Source organism: Equus asinus, chromosome 9, assembly GCF_041296235.1.
Source record: "Equus asinus isolate D_3611 breed Donkey chromosome 9, EquAss-T2T_v2, whole genome shotgun sequence".
NCBI classification, from domain to species: Eukaryota; Metazoa; Chordata; class Mammalia; order Perissodactyla; family Equidae; genus Equus; species Equus asinus.
The window spans coordinates 39790426-39807828 of NC_091798.1; the positions used below are offsets into that span (position 1 = coordinate 39790426).

A 17403-nucleotide genomic window follows, 5' to 3' on the forward strand; every position below is an offset into this window, starting at 1 on the left:
CAGGGCCGGGGTGCCCGCAGTGCCGGTTCCCATTTGCTCTGCCCTTCCCCCCAAGCAACAATCAAAAAGAAACCCCACACTCACCCAAAAACCTTCAACCAGCCCCCTTTGGGACCACGACTGACTGCCTGCCTCCCCCTCCTCCTTCCGAGATTTGGGGAAAGGGGGCACACTGCTCAGGGCTGAGCCCAGCCTGGGGTGCCGGCCAGCTCTGCGGATGAACCAGGCCCTGCCGAGCCTTCAGCCCCTAGCCCACTCTTCCTCTCTGGAAGGACCCAGAATGGAGGAGAAAACCAAGCAGCCTTTAGGAAATTCACGAGCTAAAAATGTCAGGAATTTCCTGGGAAACGCAGTTCCTTACGGGATTCGGGATTCATTAACGCAGGTTCGCTAGCCCCTTACTCCTCCTCCCAGAAACTCCTAAGTGTCAAGGAGAGCCCTTACCTTTCAAAAAGTAAAACGTTAAATGATCGCTGGTTTTTAGGCAGACGGCTAGGTTACCGACCATTAATTAACCAATGAGTCTTTGGACAGTGACAGCTAAAGGGGGTGTCGTCTCAGAAATAATTGATTTCTCTCTTCCTAGATCTGAGGCATAATCTAGGGCCTATTTTCCTTCTTCCAGATAAATAGCGAATTCTCATACTCCCTCACTGCAGTCGTCCTAGCAGCTGTGGGAAAGCTAAGGCCTATCTCCAGGGGACCCCCTGCCTATGCCCCTACACTCTTCCCATCACCTTCTGCAGGGGGCTCAGAGGATACAGACGTTGTAGCCCTACTCCTGGCTTTCTCAAGCATGGATTGCTGCCTCCATTCTGAGAAGAGTGTGCCTATCCCGTCTGTGGGTTCCATTCCCATTGAACATCCCCTACCCTCTGAAGTAAAGTGACATGCTTCCCTCACTCTTAGCCCCAGAGACAGCTGAGTATATGGTTGTGCAAGCTTCCTGAAAAAGAGAGGACTAATGATCAAGAAACCCAGCCCAGTCCAAGGCATAAGCCTTGTCAATATCTAAGCCCTCACAGCCCCCTAATATATCCCTTCACCTCCTAGTCAAACCTGCCTGTTAAGTGTTCACAGCTTCCTTTTTTTCTTAGCAAGGGCTCCACTCTACCTAGCTTAGCTACTTCAGCTCTAGGCTGACATTTGCTACTTCCCGCTAAAAAGGAAGAAACAGGGCAAAGCACCCTGGCTACCAAGAGCAAACTGGAGTGGTCCTGGGAACCAGCTCCAGAACCATCCATCTGTTAGTGGTCCCTGAAATGGCTCCCTGAAGGGGAGGCCCACTCTGAGAGAGAGAAATTCAGGCTTTGGGTCCCACAAAGAACTTCCCCTTAGTTTGCGAGCATCCTCTAGTACCGCGTAGTACCCATTCAGTGCTGATTTTTCTGCACTCTTTCCCCTGTCCCCAAGTCTGTCGGGAAAGGGACCTAGGAACTATTGGCGCACTTCCTACCGCTCAAAAATACCTGTGTGAAGAAGCGGCGGCTCCTCCAGGCTCGCACAGTAGCGATCAGGACCCTGGATAGACCCCGGCCCCAAACAGGGACGCAAAGGCTGAGTGGCAGGGTCTCCGCACAGAACGGGGCGGGGCATTACCGTCGCACTTGTGAGCTAAGGCTAAGATCTGGTTAAGTCCGATCTAGAAGAGCTACTACGCTTCCTCAAGGGTTTACCTTGCGCTGATCCAAGCCCTTGCCCCCTCAGGACAGCTCAAAGCAGCAACAAGGCCAATGGGACTGCGATGAGGGGGCACGCGCCTGCCCGTCCCTGCCATTCTTCCATGCTAATGATCGCTTCCCCCAGAACAGAAAACTAGGGCTCTAAATTGCTCTCCTTCTTGGACCAACTTTGAAGTCTAAATTTCTTGCCCTTTCTCCCAAACATTTATGTCCAGGGATTCTGAAGCACTTTAAATTTGGGAATGCCCTGATTTTCTGAAAAAGTGACTGTCACCAGGAACTGAGTTCTAAGTTCCCCAGCGCAGAGGCAATTGATGAAATTTCCAGACAAAACACAAGTTAAATAAATACACGCTTAAACTGGGAATTTTAAGCTCAAATCCGCAAACAACTGAGACCTGGATCTCTCCACATAAATATATACTTATTTATGCTATTTAGTATATATGTATAAAATTTCTGCCATTATATACCAGCTTCTCACCTACTTTATAAATGTATCCGAAAAGCAAACAAGGTTAATAACGTCTTCTCCAAGATAATTCAATGATAAATTGTATATCTGGCACATTTTCACTACTCAAACAAGAGAGTTAATTTCAGGAAAGCCTACAAGTGTGGGCTTTTGGTCAGACTAGGGGGGTGGGTGGTGAAAGGCGGCTTTCCTTAGGTTATAGAATATAGTAGCCTTAAAAGGCACTCTGGGAAGAATGAATACTGACTCGGAGGAAAAGTCTTAAAACAGTCTTAAAACAAAAAGTTTAGAACCTTAAATAGAATTTCAAAGTTAGATTTGCATCCTAACTGAAAATCCACTAGAAAATTTGTGGATTTAAAATGACTTGTAACCATTTGTTAATTACCTAAACAATCTACTACCTTGGTAAATGAAAAGCCAGTTCGTGTCTAGCTGTGTGAATTTATTTTAAAACAAATAGTTGTAAAATTAAATTTATAATTTCAATATAATGTAGGAAAGACAAAGGGAAAACGAAATATATTAATATGCAGCAAAATATCCGTGTCAATGAAAAAAATCATCAAAAAAATTCCCTTTCTCCTCAAAGTTTGCTTACACTTAAAAATCGAATGTCTCTAGATTTCTTGTGCTCTTTTATTAACACTACACACACATTTTGAAAGAATAGAGATTGCTTAAAGACTATCTGTGTCTTTAACAAATTCTTACTAACAAAAAATTGTTCACAAGTGAAACAGACATTAGGCAGAACAAGAAAGAAAAAAGCCTCAATTTTCCTCCGCCTGAACTACAGGCGATTCTGAAATAATCTAACTCAGTTTTGGTTTTTAAAAGTAAAAATTAACACATATTTATAAAATAAACTTGGAGAGAGGGAATCTACCTCTGAGTAACAGACTCTTTTGATTATGGAGTTCCAACAGAAACAATACGCTGATTAATATTTCACAAAATCACAGATTTCCAAAATAAAAGAGAACATTAGAACTTACGTTTTCAAGTACTACTTAGGTTAAATGCCTGTCTTAAACCAGACAATTATCTTCAATACCCAAATCATTAAAACTAACTAGAATGCTGTACTGCAAGTGTTCAAAGTGGAGCAATTACCTTAAGGGAAACTCTCAAGTAAATCTTAACATTTAACAACAACAACAACACAAACAGTAATAATATTTCACCAATCATTTTTAAAAAGCATACCCCCTTTCTATATCTCACCTAATCTTTAAAATTATGCCTCTTCAATACTATTTTAATGTTTAGTGTTAAAGATATGAATTAAAAATTTAAAATCTGAAGAGAACAATCCATATGATACAATCCTCGCATTTCACAAAATGTTTTCCTTTTAAGCAGTTGCAGAAGAGTTAAATAAACGTAGCACACATTCTCAATTCGATAAAACACTCAGAGAACCCGACATTTTATGTACCCAAAAGGTCCAAACAGAACTGATGCAAATGTCAATAGCTCTCTCTCTTCCGGCTGATACTTAAATGGTTTTACTAGTACCCAAAGGAATGAAATCAGCAACTCTCTCCACACTCTAGTCAACACTCCAATTTTCAAAGCCTCAATTCGCAAACGCCAGTTTGGAAGGGGAGCAGTGGGGGTCTTGAAGGAATAAAAAAATTCCTTTTCTCCTCTGACAGTCTACCAAAAGATGTCAAACCAAATTCAGCCTATAGTAAAGCACTGGGACCTCTCTTCCAAGGACACGGGACACAAGCATAGACACCGCTGCAAAAGGCTGTCCAAAAGCGCCTGACCCGAGAGAAACGTAAGGGGCCCAGATAAGAACGAATTAGAACCCTCAAAAGGGCCCCGCAGACAGCGGAAATGAAGGTGGCGTTTACAGGGGTAGACAGCAACGAACCAAAGAAAGTTGCCCCAGCCGGACGCTTGGGCCTTTCTTTATCCAAGTTTAAGCTCAAGGCAGATATATTTGTGGGGGTCCTTTCCCCTACAGACATCTCAGCCGCCTCCGGGACCCACTGTCACTCAAGGGGAAGACCCTCCAGCTTCACACCCGTTCCTTTCGCCCCCGGACAAAGGCAGAAGAGGCTGTCGAGCTGACCTAGCTGTGTGGGGCAGCAAGATGCCTAGTTCGGGCAACCCATCCTTTGGCCTGGCTTCATCTGCGATGTCAGCACCAATGTATTTTTTATTTTTACAACGCGCCCTGGGCGGGTGTATGCACCGCGGGGGGATTTGAACAGAGGAGAGGAGGGGTTGGTAGTGGAACCCAGAACCCTCCTTGCTCTCCCCTTCTGCCAGGGCTGCTGTGCAGGGAGTGTCGGCCACGTCTGGCGCACTGTCCCAGGCCCCGGACGAAGGCGGCCAGGGGAAATGGGGCTTTGGAATTGCTAAACCAACGGCACCATTTCATTGGTGGTCTCCAGCGCCTGCGGAGGTAAGATTGTCTTTTTTTTTTTTTTTCTTAAGGGGCGTGTGATTTTGTTCTTTTCTGGAGGTGGGAGTTCGTTTATTCGTTCGTGCGCTACAGGGTGGGGGGGCGTTGCTGCACTGCCAGAGTCCCCGGAGGGAGGGTGCGGGGATGTCTAGAAAGGTACCGTAATTATTCCTGGGGCGTAAGAGGCCAATTAGAGGGGACGGGGTGGGCAGCGCCACGAGCTGTGGCAGTGGCAGCAGGGAAGATCGCGAGGGGCTTACCCGGGCGGGCGGGCGGGCGCTGTCCTGCCGCAGGTGAGGGAGGGCGCGGGCTGGAAGAAGGGAGGGCGCGCGCTAGGCAGGCGCGAGGGAGGGGGGAGGGGAGGAGGGCGCGCGCGCGCACACCTGTCCTGGACAGCCGCGCGAGCCTGGCTGCGCCTCACTCAGGCTCTGCCGGCTGAGGAGGGAGGAGGGCGGGCTGGCAGGCGGGGGCGGGACGCCGAGGGGAGGAGGAGGAGGCGGCTCGGACGGCTGGCTCGGCTCTCGCTCGTTCTCCCTCCCGCGGGCAAGCCCGGCTCACACCCTGCTTCTCCCGCTCACTCACAGCCCCCTTGGCTCTCCCTCCTCCTCCTCCTTCCCCTGCGGGATCCGCTTGCCGCCGCCGCCGCCGCCGACGGCAAGTCGTGGCAGCCAGACGTCGGCGCGTAACCCGGCGCTCCGTGCGTGACTCCGGGCGACGTCAGCGCGCGCTCCGCGCTACCCACCATCTCTCCCCCATCCTCCCCCCGTGGCTCGCGCCCTCCGCCCTCGCGTTCCTCCGTTTCAGTTGCCGCGGCGGCGGCCGCCGAGCGCGCTCCCTCCGCCCCCGTCTCGCGCGCGCGCGCGCCCTCCACCGTTGGCGCGTCAACAGCCGGCGGCCCAGGCCTTGAGGCGCGTCTGAGGAGAGAGCTGCCTGTGGCCTCTTTGCCCGCACTTCCTCCACCCACCGCCCGTAGCGCCCCCAGGAGGACTTATTCCTCTTTGGGCTGTGAAGGCCGAAGGCAGACTCAGGCGGGGACAGAACCCAGTGGGGCCTGCGTCAGCTCCAACTTAGGCTCAGCGTCGCTGTCGGTGCCGCTACCACCCCGTCACCCTCCTCCCCGCCCTCGTCTCTCAGGAGGCAATAGGTCTTTCATCTCCCGGGAGGGTCTCACCTTGGCCTTCAGATGCCTGCCGAGAGGGGCTGGAAGGGCAGAATTAGCATAAAGAAGAAAGAGGCTAGACCACGTTTGGGTTCTAGCCCCAGGAATCCTTGACAGGAAGCGTGGGGCTGCTGCCCAGCCTCCCACGCAGTGTAGGTGAAACTGGGCCCCTTTGAGGGACTGTGACTAAGGACAAAATCCTGATAAATATTGTTTATGCGTCCTTGGGCCGAGAGGGAGAGAGTAAAAGGGACGAGTTAATTTTCATAAATTGCTATGCAAGGGCGAAATGCAGAACTATAAAATGTCCTTTAAGAGTTTTCTTGAAATCTTACCAAGTTTGACAAGATTTTTGGTGCGCGGTAACTTTTTTCCTCTCTTTCCTCTCACATCTCCATCCTGCAACACTGCGTGCGTAGATGGATCAGTTAAAAGTTATCAGCTGCAAAATAAATAGCAAACTGCCTTCACTATCTTTATCATTATTTAAATAGATCTCAGAGAAGTCAATCTGTAATTTGGGAAAACCTAGTCACCGTCCTAATTTATTTAACTGAATGTATTTTATTTTGAAGTTACTTTGCAGTACATTGTAAGATACTCTTTTGTTAGACAATAGTAGACTTTTAAACTCACTTATTTTGGACCTTATCCAAGAAGCTCATCTAGTTAAGCCTGCGAAGCAAGGAGGAGCGAGGTGAAATTAACCCCATTTTATAGACGAGAAAATTGAGGTATAAAAGTATGTCAGTTGTTCAGAGTTGCAGGGAGTCTGTCACCAATAGAGGGAAACACCTTAGGTATATTATCACCTACTTTTTCCACTAAACCAGAAATCCCTCAATTGTTTACTTCCAGATATCTTTTGATGCCCTCCCCCCTTATGTAGTGTAGGTAGTGCCTAATGTCTGAGAGAAATAAGTTTGAGAGATATTCCTGGAGACCCAAATCACAGAGGACTCTAAAAGGTTTGAGTTTGAAATTTTGTACCATAGAAAATTACCGCTCAGCAGTAAGTTATTGTGAAACAATTCAACTTCCATACCAACAACAACAGCAAAATGTTTTATTAATCTCTAGTTAGAGGTGAGAAAATTTTTGAGACAGACTTGAGAATGATGGGTCACTTCCTTTGAATTGCTTCTTTATTCACCTCATCCTTAGGTGGCAGCACTACTATATAAATAACTTTAAAACTACAGTCTTCTGCCACTTGATATCCTAAAGAGTGTTTTGTCCTACATGCTTCCAACTATATTGTGGAGATTAGAAGCTGGTGAAAATATGAAATCATGGCTGAGAATTAGAATACTTAGGAGGTCCTAGAGGAGGAAAAACAGAAAGGCTTTCAGGGAAATTAATAAAATACGTGGAGCTACTGAGAGAAAAGATTAGAAAGCTTGAAAACAAGCTTAATTTTTGTTAGCTGTATGAGGAGCAAGTAGCATCTTTACTCTAAACCTGGTCTCTTATTGAAATATAGCACGAGATAAACGTCCAAAGCAAGCCATAGTTTCTCAATACTGCATATTTATCAAGAATTTACAAGTTTAAAGTTGCTAGTTCTATTAGAAAATATAATAGCTGTAGTTGCCAGTATTCTAACTACAAGTTTAAAATTCAGGTGCAGTTTTCCTCATTAAACTGCGTCAAGCTTATAAAGATCCCCAAAAGGACCTTATTGTTGACCCTTGTGGAAGAGAAGAACTCTTCTTGGCTCCTTTCCTCACTCCCTAAGTTGTTCATATACAAAGTAAACCACCATCACTCAAACTCAGAGAAGTGAGAAGACAAGGTAAACCAAATGTCGAATGATAGCAATTTACAGATATTCTATATCTTAATTTCTCCCATATTTTTTGAGGGTAATAAATTGTGATATAGGGGGGTTATTTGGATCAGGTGTTTTCTAAGTAGAACTTTGTCATAATTAATTTTGTATGTTTACAGTAGTTCTCCCTGTACCCCTTTATCCAAGCACCCAAACAAAATTGAATTTACATTTCAAAATAGACTGCATTAGATTTACAGTATAAACACAACCACCAAGGAATATAGAGCTATGACCACCAGGAGTGGGAAATCAAATTATTTCTGGGTAGACGATGAAGTGTTAATAAAGTCTTTCTTGATGGCAGCTTCCATCTTTCTCAAGTCAAACTTGGGGAAGTAGTTTCAAGCAAATTGGTAGAACTCAAACTCAGCAGTGTTATGTTAAGATTTTTAAGTTTTCTGGTGCCAGCAAATCATGCAGCTGGGGGGCCTTTGCACCAAACTTCTGCCAACTCCATTTTGGCAGTAAAGTGTTCTGTTGAACAAAGTTTGCACGTGTTTAGGGTGTGAAGTGGTTCCTCAGGCTTTTATCTGGATTTATTCCTGTTTAGGGACTTGAAGACAAGGGTCAGAAGCATGAGACTTGTATGGTTCATATGTGCCCTGAAACAGACTAGCTAGTGACCTTGAACCTTCACTTAAACAAGGACAGCTTTTTCTTTGTTGTTGTAGGAGTTATTGAAGTGGACCCTTTAGTTTATTCCTTACATGCTAACATGATATTGAACCAGTTCTCAGAAGCACGTAAGCAGGACCCTCTCTGTTGAGGGTACAGTGCTGTGGAAAATCAGTCCTCCTCCTCCTACTCACAATACCATCAAAATGTGTTTATCCAGATGAAACTCACTAATTAATAATGTGCAACTTGAGAGCAAAGGTGCTAGTAATTATTTAAACTTGATCTCATTGTCAAATATAACTATGAGACTCTCTCTTTTTTGGTATCAATTGTCTGGCTTCATCTTTTTTACCTACCTCCTTCTATCCTGGAGTCATTGGTTAACAACATTTGGCCCTGATGTGGGTGCTAATTTGTCTTATTTCAGGGGTCTCTGTTCCTGTGGGAAACATATGCAAACAGTCTCAATTTCTATTACTTTTTCAAGTAATTCTAGCAGAAAATCCTTGCATAATCTGGGGTAGCAGTTGGAAAGCCATTAATGAGCTGTCGGAGCATGCTTTGGTGGTTTTTTTTTCTTCCTGGCGTAAGAATAATGGACAGAAAAAAGTGCAAAAAGTAAAAGTAACAGATGTTGAAATGATACTATTATCTTACCTTTAACTGTGATCAATAGAATGTCAATTTGTCGGATACAAGTATGGCAATTTGAAAATGGTAGTTACTGATACTTTTCCCAAGAATGTGGCCTAAATTCTTATTTGTTCCTTTCCCTTTTCTTCTGTTCTCTTTAAAAGTAATTCCCAAGTCAGAACTAACATGTGGATGAGGTTAGAGATGGAGAGGAAAGCTGAGCCTTTCCGAAGAGTGCGTCTGTCTGGACTGAAGATACGGTTGAACTTTGTTGCACATTTTATGGTGACCCCAAAACTCCTTTTCTTTCTTACTCTAGAATATCAATGTGTTGCTATTTTAGTACCTGGGACAAGACTAAATATATACCTATCTAAGTAGGTATGTACATACAACAAGATACCACTGCCATCTGAAGCTAATTTAGGCCATTTTTACAACCAAATGCAGTAGCACTTTGCAATTAGATGAAGATCAGTTGGGTTTCTTTCTATGGTGACTAAAATGTGTCAGGGGAAAAATCAAGATAATATTCCATGGGAAAAATACAAAATAAGTTCTTTAATATTTTGTGTTATAGTATTTTTATCTTTTAAGTATACTTTTCCTTCTTGTCTATCAGGACTGGTTCTTGGAACCCACTGTTTTTTACTAATCAGCCTTATTTTCTTGAGTCATTTATTGAACCACATCTATCAAATGCTTATTTGCCAGACATTGCTCTAGGTGCTCAAACAACACAAAGTCCCTGCTCTGATAGAGTTTCCAGTCTAGTAAGACAGATAATAAACAAATATATAATATGATGCTAGATAATGATAAGTGCAAAATAGAAAAAGAAAGCAGGGAAGGGGAAAGAGTTTTCTGTGTGATTGTGTGAATGTGTGTGCAGGCCAGCCACCTGGTATTTTAAATAGAGTGATCAAGGAAGCCTCTCTGAAGAGGTAACGTTTGAGGAGAGACCTGAAATAGCCAGTCATGGGAATATCTGGGGAGATATTCCAGGCTTTGTGAACAATTTATACCAGATAAAGTCATCCAAGTATAATCCAGGTAACATCCCATATGATAACTATATATACATCTTTTTTTTCATCTTAAGTGAAAAAAGAAACTCATTAGGTTTTCTGGGTACTCATTAGGTTTTCAGAAAAGGTTTTCCATTCAGTATCACCATTGCTTTATACTTCCCATGATTATTATTCTGTTACTTAATACTATAAGATTTATGGCTCTACAGACAAAGCTCCACAATCCCTTATCTGCAATTCCAAAATCCAAAAAATTTTTGTTAATTCATTTGATGGCAAAAACTGATCAGAACTGATATGACTCTATTTAAAGTCTTCATTTATTCCATTTGTGTAACTATTGATGCATTTTATTATGGAAATATGTGTTTGATTAAGGGCTGCTGCTCAGGATAACATATGTTAGTAAAATATAAATAGCGTGATATATTACATTCCTAAAATATGAAAAAAAATTTAATTCAGAAACACATCTGGCCCCAAGGATTTTGGATAAAGGATAACAGACCTGTACCTGATTTTTTCTTGGTTCTCTGATTAAATATCACCATTGATGTTAATATTTAGATATCTTTTATTCAAAAGTATAATGTTGATATAGTGTTCTTATTATGTACCTGACACTGTGTAAACTATATTAACTCATAAAATCCTTACCACAATCTTATGAGTAAGTTCTATTACCCTCATTTTGTATATGAGAAAACTGAGGCACAGAGAGATTAAGACAACCTGCCCAAATCACACAGTTACTAAGTGGCAGAGCTAGGAATTGAACCTAGACAATTTTCCTTTGTCACTTGCACTCCTTGCCACTAAACTCACTCTTCCTCTCCCCATCCCTCTCTCCCTCCCCTCTACTTTGGAGAAGTTTTGAATATCAGCCCTTTCCAAGAGCATGGTTTTTGCCTTCTGCTCTGACATATAAGACATCAAAACTTGATATTTTTCACAAACAAATATCTTTTAATATTTTTTTCATTTTATTTTATTTGGTCTTGCTATAATTTCAGCCATTTCTATTTCAGTTGAGCTTGGAGATTTACTTATCCTCATTCTTAGTCTGATAAATTTTCATGTTAACTTTATCTTTCACCCTCCTTTTCCTTGCCTCTGAATATCCCCAGGTAACTATGAGGCACCTCCCTTATTATTGTGACCTTGTCAGATGTCGGATCACATCAAAATTTGGATCTAGTTTACTGAGTGGTAGCATCTGGTAAATAAAGCTCTGTCACTGCTTTGTAGGTTTCTCTCACTCAGTGAACTGCTTAACTTGCTTCAGATTACTTTATTCTAGGCATAGTAAATTTGTGTTTTGAGTTGGAATTTTGTTTTCGTTTGTTTGTCCTCAGGTAAGAGTCTACCATAAGCAATTGGAAGATGAGATAGTTTCTGTTTTTATTTATTTACTGGCTGTATAAGAGCAAGATTGATTGAGTGTGTATCTTAAGATTGGGCAAAGACTCTATTAGGACCGTACAACATAGGTAGGGTCAATTTGAACAAGTATATTATATTGAACTTTCCAAGTATCTATTCTTGATTGTCCCAGAGATCCATTGTGAGACATTAAACAAATCACTTTAGTTGTTCTCTGTGAAAATTAATGTGTTGTCCTTGAATACAAAGATGAAGATTCTGACACACACTCAGTAAAGCATTATCTTTTGTGTAATGTTGATAGACTTGTTCTGAGCCAAACAATTTCTCTGGGGTCACTTGGCAGCTCATATTTGCTAAGTTTAGGGGTGCAGTTCATGGCCACCAGAGCTAAAAAGGAATTAAACCCATCAATTTTACCTTATTAGCACACTGCTGAACCAGATGAGCCAACAAGTCAGTTACTAAATTGCTGAGAAAGAAAAAAGAGAGACTGCATAAATACGTATGTGCTTTGGGATTGGCTATAAAGTACATCAGTTTATTCTATGAGAAATTGATGGTTTTCTGCCTCCATCTCCTGAGGGATCAAAAAGATGAGATTTTTCTCCTGATAGCATGCCCTGGAGGCACAGCTTTTCTCCACTAGCTTCTCTGTAATATTCTACATTCACAGTGTCCAGCACAAAACTTTTGAGGCACACCACTAATATTTACCCAGGTGTATCAATGTCTTGGAGGAAAAATTTAACATTCACAGTTTGCCTCAACCGTATATAAAGAAACTGATGAATTCATGTGATGAACAGCTTTTGTAGCTCTTCTGTTTTTCCTAAGTTTTAGTTAAGAGATGACTCCTCCTTTCAGTGTGGTCGTCAGGAACGTGGGCTTGGTAATCCAGTCTCCTGGGTTCAAAACTCTGCTTTCAAATTCCTATGTGACTTTGGACAAATTATTTAACCTCTACAGGCCCCAGTTTCCATCTTTATCAAGTGAGGATAATAATACCAACTGCCACATAGGTATATTATGAGAATTAAATTAGTTAGTTCATAAAAAGCATTTAGAAGGGGCTCTGGCACATAGTTAAGTACTCCATGAATGTGGACTCCCACCTCCTGTGGCCCTTCTCTCAAGGCTCAAGCCAAGTTCTCTTTCTCTCTCTCTCTCTTTTTTTCCTTCAGATTTCAGTCTCACAGGCTTTGGCCTAAAATTAAAACTGTCCTCTTCCTCACTACTAGATTCAACAACTGCATTGTTCTTGAAAACTTCCAAATATTTTTCTCTTTTCTCAGTTTTGGGCCATTTTACTCTCTTTCTCTATCTGAACACTTTTTCTGGGTTCTCTAGAGTAGTACCTCTTCCATTTACATTTTGAAAAGTTTTCCCTGATTACTAGAGCGTGAGTTCCTTGAGAGTAGGGACTGTGTCTTAATTACCCTCCATCACTCCAGTCCCTTTCCTGCTCTCTGCTGCACAGTCTATGCTAAAGTAAGGTTTGTTGAATAAATGAACTAATCCATTTAGCCTTTGTAATTTTTGCTCATTTTATCGTGGGTATTCTGTTCTGAACCTTCAGTTTTCCTAAAAATTTTCTTGATCCTTTTATCTCTGGAAATTTGAACTTCACCTGGTGATGCTGAGATCCCGTCCTGGATCATCACAATTTCCTGCCTGGCAGAGAAGAGCTTCAGTTTACCACACACTCCATTCACATGTTAGGAAAAAAATTCCCATTTAGCTCACCTGGACTTAATTTCAGTTACATTCTCTTGACTCCAGCTAGACTGATTAGTCTTTTAAAAATCTATCAGTAGCTTTGAGAGGGGTTCTGTTTTGCAAAACTCTGTCTCATTCCTTATTTGGAGACAGGGCCGTGCCACCCTCAGTTTCTTTACGTGCAGAATAAGAATCAGTTCTCTCTCACTTGGAGGTGAAGATGAATTAGATCAGTCTCTTAAAATTTTTCTCTTTAATACATACAAAATATATATGTAACACATATATTAGGTATAAAGCTTAATAATAGAATGAAGTACCTAACCAGAGAACTAGAACATTTGCATCTACTTTCGTATTTCTCTTCTCTCTCTTCCCTCTGCCCTCAGGGGTAGCCAGTATCCTACTTTGTGTGCTTATCATTCCATTGCTGTTTTCTTTTTAAAATTTAGTTTTATCATGAGTGTATGTATGCTAAAACAATATGTTGTTTAATTTGTGTGTTTTTGAGCTTTATAAAAATGCTGTCATCCAAGATATAGTTTCCTGGGATTTGCCCTTTTAATTCAACTTTATGTTTCCAAAATTCATTCATGTTATTGTATATAATGATTGTTCATTTTCAGTACTATATAACATTCTATTTTGTGAATATATCCCAATCTATTCTCCTGTTAATACATAGTTATATTGGTTCTAGCCTTTTAAAAAATTATAAACATTGCTGCAATAACAATTCTTATGCATGCCTCCAGGTCACATATGCAAGTGTTTCTCTTGGTTATATACCTATATATATATATATAGGATTGCTGGGTTGTAGAGTATGCAAATATTCAACTTTGTGAGATAATAAATGCCAAATAGTTTTCCACTCTCCCACAGTTTATAAGAATTTTACTTACTCTTCAATATTTGGTATTATTACATTTAACTTTTGCCAGTCTAGTGGGGGTAAAGTAGTATATATCTATTTTCTATAGGATGGAAGAAAGAGTCACCTTTACCTAAAGCTTTTTAAACTTCCTCTTCCTTTCTTTATTAAGCATTTGCAGCCTTATTTGACATTACCGTGCCCAGGAGTTCCTTTGAGAGAAAGCCATTTATTTGTGTGATAGTTTCTGATAAGGGTATAAAAGCTGAGATGAGGTGGAGGCTGTTAACTGGGTCATTTGAATGTTGTTTTTAAGTTGATCTTGCATAAATACCAGCTTATATACATTCTAAAATTTCTTGTTAAGGCTCCACAGAAATGGAAATATATAAAGTTAAATTCTTTACTATTGGCTTATCACACATTGATCTGGTCTTGAGTTTAAACTTATCTGCAAAACTATTTTAAATAAAAGTCTCATCCAGTCTGTTGATCTGGAATATTTTCACTGAATCAAGTTTAGTAAAAATATCTTTGTCTATTTCCTTGTAATTTATTTTATTTATTATTATTTTTTAAAGATTTTATTTTTCCTTTTTCTCCCCAAAGCCCCCCAGTACATAGTTGTATATTTTTAGTTGTGGGTCCTTCTAGTTGTGGCATGTGGGATGCTGCCTCAGCATGGCTTGATGAGCGAGCAGTGCCATGTCCATGCCCAGGATCTGAACGGGCGTAACCCTGGGCTGCCAAAGTGGCACGCGCAAACTTAACCACTCGACCCCGGAGCCAGCCCCATATTTCCTTGTATTTTAATTTTACCAGAGAGATTCAGCTTACCCTCTTTTGATATGGTTACATGGTGCAACACAAATTAATCTCTCAAATTTCAAAACCCCAAATGTTCATCTTACTACTGTTATCCACTAAGTTGACCCACACACATTAACCAGGAAAATAAACCCAAACAGATGGTGCTGCTACTTTGTGCACTAAAATGTGTGGTTTTCTTTTTTTAATTGAAAAAGCCATCTTGTATATAAACAGTTTTCATCAATAACTAAAAACACATGGAGATGGAAAAAGAGAATCAAAAACAAATGGCAATATATGTATATTTTTAAGAAGAACTGTTATGGCTACTTGTGTTTATTGTCTTTAAAAACAAATGCAGTTTGTCATTCATCTGTTTTTTCTTGCCTTTGAATGAAAAATTTTTTAAGGAAGAGACTGTGTATTTGTTTTATATTTCTTTATTATATTGTTAAATATAGTGTCATATCCCAAAGAGGTACTCAGAGAATATTAATTGAGTGCAAAAATCCCCTCTGTATCATTAATATTTGTTGACTGACAAAATGACTGAGTGAATATTCATGATCAAACCATAAGAAAGCTGCAGTAACCTTTTCTATGGTACTGTAGCTAGTCTTGGAAATAATCATTCATCAGGGTGACTACATTTATGCAGGTGAGTGTTTTTCAACTTTATTTATAAGGCTGACACTGTGTTTAGTCAAGTTGCTATCATCCATTGGTTTCTTTCAATGTCCTCTTTTAAAGCCACATGTTAAGCCTCATCTCCTCATTCCCATAAGGCCAGATATTCACTTCTATACTAATCAAGGGACATCAGCTGCTGCTGGAGTAAGACTTTCTTCTGCCAAAACGACCTCTAAGTTGAGGCTTTTCCTTTGTATCATGAAGTGTAAGTGAGCTTTTTGTTGCTTTATGTGGTGAGGAAGGCTTATGTGGTGAGGAACTGAGATTTCCAGCCATCAGCCAGCAAGGAACTGAGGCCTGCCAATAACCTTGTGAATGATCTTTGCTAAACCAATAGGTGGAAGGTGGTATCTTATTGAAGTTTTAGTTTGCAGTTTCCTATTATGAGTGATATTAGGCATACTTAATATGTTTAAAGGCATTTGTAGGAGGAGAAGAAGAAATAAAAACATGAACTCCAAGGACATTAGGAAACATCTCTAACCCCAAGGCATAGTGTATAAAGGCTAAAAGTAGATGGAGGAATGATAAATGAGTTAACAAGTCAGAGAAAGGTAAAACCCACCTACAGCAGAGGAAGAGGACACCAGCAATAAGCACACAGATTTGTCCCATGGAACCTCAGAAAGCCACAGGAATTGGCGGGGTAAAGAATACATGCAAGGAGGGAAAGGGCTGAAAGGGGCTGGATTAGTTAAAAGTCTGTGTAAGGAACAGGTAAGGTAAAATGCAGATCCTCACCTCCTCCATACTCCCATCTCAAGTAGTCAAATGCTGTCCTCTCCATCATCATGAGGAGACAAGAAGATGTCTCTCTGGAGAGATTTAACTAGAGAGGCTCTGAACTTGGCCATATTAAGCTCTGAGGAATGGATCTGAAAACAAGGATATGGTATAAAAATGAGAAAGTCTATTCTAAACAGGGTGTTCTGCTCTTTTCCGTACCCAGCTCCAGAAAGCTAGCAGCCAGACTGTTGCTATCTCCAGATAGGAGATAGGAGGATCTTTAGCTGGAAAACTGAACTGATACAGAGAAAATCTTTACATTTACTGTGGATCCCTAATTTAAAAAAAAAAAAAGCCAGCTTCATTGTGTTATATAATTCATAACACATCCAGAAAGTAACCACCTCTCCCCACCTTCACTTATTATCGTCCTTGTACTAGATGCCTTCATTCCTTGCTTGGACTATTGCAGCATTTTCCTATCTGGTCGTCTGCTTTTCTACCTTTATCACTAGAGCGAATTCTCAACCTAGCAGTCAGAAGAATCTTTTTATAATGGAGGGCAGATCATTTCACTCTTCTATTCAAAACCTTCTAGTAATTCCAGTTCTCATTCAGAATAAAAACCAAAGTCCTTGGTTTTTCCTGCAAGGCCATACATGATCTGTCCTCCCTGTCCTCTGCCTCTCTGACCTTGTGTTCTTCTGGTCTCCGTTTTGCTTACTCTATTCCAGCCATATTGGCGTCCTTAAAAATGCTAGGCTGTCTCTCACTTCTGGGCCTTTGCATTTGCTGTTCTCTCCACCCAGAACCCTCTTTACCTGGACATTCCCTTGGCTAGCACCCTCATTTCTTTTAGGTCTTGCTCAAATGTAATCTTAACAGAGACGCCTTCCCTGGCCACACTATATTAAATAGCATCCTTCCCATCATTGTCTTCCTTAGCCTGCTTTATTGTCTTCATATCATCTATCACTACCAGGTATTACATATTTATTTGCTTAATTATTTATTGTATATCTACTTTGACTAAACTGTAAGTTCTTGAGGACAGAAACTTTCTGCATTTTCGTTCACTTCCATACCATATCCCCAGCACCTAGTAAACACCTGGTACATAGTAGGTGCATAAGGAAAAGGGGTTGGCTGAATGAATCAATCAATAATCACTCAAAAGGGATGATAATATACTTTTTATTTTTGTTTGTTAATATGGTTAGTTCTTACAATAAATTTCCTAATGTTGAACTATCCTTGCATTCCTAATGTGATCCCACTTAGTCTTGTGTTTAATTTTTTTAAAATGCTGCTGAATTTCATTTGCTAGTATTTCAGTTAATGTTTTCT

At 41.0% G+C, this 17403-nt stretch overlaps 2 protein-coding genes across 5 annotated transcripts in view; one reads left to right on the plus strand and one right to left on the minus strand.

The window, feature by feature from the left end:
* PURA (purine rich element binding protein A) overlaps positions 1–5769 on the minus strand; it is a 124544-nt gene extending 118775 nt beyond the window's left edge. The window contains exon 1 of one of the 4 annotated variants that reach the window (XR_011505803.1): positions 4840–5254. The gene's annotated coding sequence lies outside the window, so the exon portion shown is untranslated. Of the gene's footprint in view, positions 1–4839; positions 5274–5750 lie in introns of those variants that run through there. The other 3 variants (XM_070517301.1, XM_070517300.1, XM_070517299.1) reach the window with 3 other exon arrangements.
* Positions 85–17403, plus strand: part of NRG2 (neuregulin 2) — a 249421-nt gene continuing 232102 nt past the window's right edge. Inside the window, exon 1 of the mRNA XM_070517290.1 lies at positions 85–4579. The gene's annotated coding sequence lies outside the window, so the exon portion shown is untranslated. The remainder of the gene's footprint in view (positions 4580–17403) is intronic.